We start from the raw sequence: 2285 nt of genomic DNA on the forward strand, positions 1-2285 counted from the left end.
GCTTGGGCTTTCCAACCCATTTTCATGCTGCAGTCTGCCTGATGGCAGGAAACCACAAATAGGTTTATGAAAACCCCTGCTTTGAAAAACCTTTAATATCTTGCTATTGCCATTAAAATTAAATCCAAATGTCATCCTGAGAAGCACCCAGCACTGCATGCTCTAGTCCCTGCCTTCTTCTCCAGCCTTATCAGTGTTCAATGGTGGTTTTGAGGCAGAATGTCTGGGTCCAAATTCTGCTTGTGCCACTTACTCTCTGTAGGACCTTAGACAAATAAACCTCTCTATGCCTCAGTTTCCTCTTCTATACAGTACCTAATTGGATGTTTGTGAAGATTAAACAAATTAATCAAAATAAAATGCTTGTCACTATTCTAAACACAATACAATTGGTAGGTAGCCTTATTCTTACTGTATTACCCATGCCACTGGCAAATTGTGAGCACTGAAACCTCTGGTGAATGAATGAATGCATAAATGAATGGAAGTAATGTTACATTCACAACTTCTCTATGTGTACCATTGCTTCTCTCTCTAGTGTGCAGAATGAATCAGTGTCACAGACACATAGTCAAAATTTAGATAAGCCAAGAGACAATTGAACACTGGGGAGCCACATTTTGGCTACTAGATGTACAGAGAACAGGATCTAAGATCTGGTTTACTATGAAGAAAGATGGAAGCTCTTTGAGGCAATTGCTAAACTCTTGAGGGCATCTCTAGTAAGCACTGAAGGACACTCAAACCAGTGTTCAGACCTAACATTGGTGTATCTAAGAAATATTGATATATACTTCTAAGCTGTTCTTATCTTACTTTTCTGATTTTTTTTTTTTTTGAGACAGAGTCTCGCTCTATTGCCCAGGCTGGAGTGCAGTGGTGGGATCTTGGCTCACTGCAACCTCCACCTCCCACGTTTGTGACTCTCTTGCTTCAGCCTCCCGAGTAGCTGGGATTTCAGTCATGTGCCATCAGGCCCAGATAGTTTTTGTATTCTTCTTCTTTTTTTTAGTAGAAACAGAGTTTCACCAAGTTGGCCAGGCTGGTCTCAAACTCCTGGCCTCAAGTGATCTGCATGTCTCAGCCTCCCAAATTGAGCCACCACTCCTGGCCTCCTGAATTTATTTAATAATGTGTAGCCTTCTAACTGAAGAGTAATATTCATGACTGTGGTGTTTCCATAGAAAGGTATAAACTTGCCAGATGCTAACAGCACTCCCTGTCTATGGTATTTACTTTTGGGTATGTTCTACAGAGAGAGAATATTTCCAGTAGGATTTCTGTGCAGTAGATGTCAGTTCCTTTGCAGATAAAGTTTTATTTCCTTTAGGATGGGTCTATATTAAGAGATAATAGAAAACGTCTTGTGTGGGAGAGAGGAGTTTGAGACCGCTTTGGTTGTCTTCACCATGTCCTAAGGGGTTGAACTGGGCATTCTGTCCCGAGTTCTTTCACCCTTTAGTTTAATGACCTCAAAGTTCTGTCCTGCTTTCATAGGTACATGCTTCAATAAATGAATTTTCATGTTCTTAATTTTTTTTGCTAATATATAAAAATGTAATTACTTTTGGGGGGAGGCTTATTGAGGTATAATTCATAAGCAGGAAAGTTTACCTTTTAAATGTACTTGGTATGGTTTGGGTGTGTGTCCTCATTCAAATCGCTCATCAAATTGTAATCTCCAGTATTGGAGGTGGGGCCTGGTGGGAAGTGACTGGATCATGGGGGTGGATTTCCCCATTAGTGCTGTTCTCCTCATAGTGAGTTGCAGTGAGATCTGGCAATTTAAAAGTGTGCAGTACCTCCCCACCACTCCTTTTTCCCACTCTGGCCATGTAAGAGGAGCCTACTTCCCCTTCACCTTCCACCATGACTGCAAGTTTCCTGAGGCGTCCCCAACCATGCTTCTTGTACAGCCTACCGAACGAACCATGAGCCAACTAAACCTCTTTTTTTTTTTTTTTGAGACGGAGTGTTGCTCTGTCACCCAGGCTGGAGTGCAGTGGCGCGATCTCGGCGATCTCGGCTCACTGCAAACTCCGCCTCCCGGGTTCATGCCATTCTCCTGCCTCAGCCTCCCGAGTAGCTGCGACTACAGGCACCCGCCACCACGCCCGACTATTTTTTTGTATTTTTTAGTAGAGACGGGGTTTCACCGTGTTAGCCAAGATAGTCTCGATCTCCTGACCTCGTGATCCACCCGCCTCTGCCTCCCAAAGTGCTGGGATTACAGGCGTGAGCCACCGCACCTGGCCTTAAACCTCTTTTCTTTATAAATTACCCAG

Source organism: Gorilla gorilla, chromosome 2 (assembly GCF_029281585.2).
Source record: "Gorilla gorilla gorilla isolate KB3781 chromosome 2, NHGRI_mGorGor1-v2.1_pri, whole genome shotgun sequence".
Classification (NCBI taxonomy): domain Eukaryota; kingdom Metazoa; phylum Chordata; class Mammalia; order Primates; family Hominidae; genus Gorilla; species Gorilla gorilla.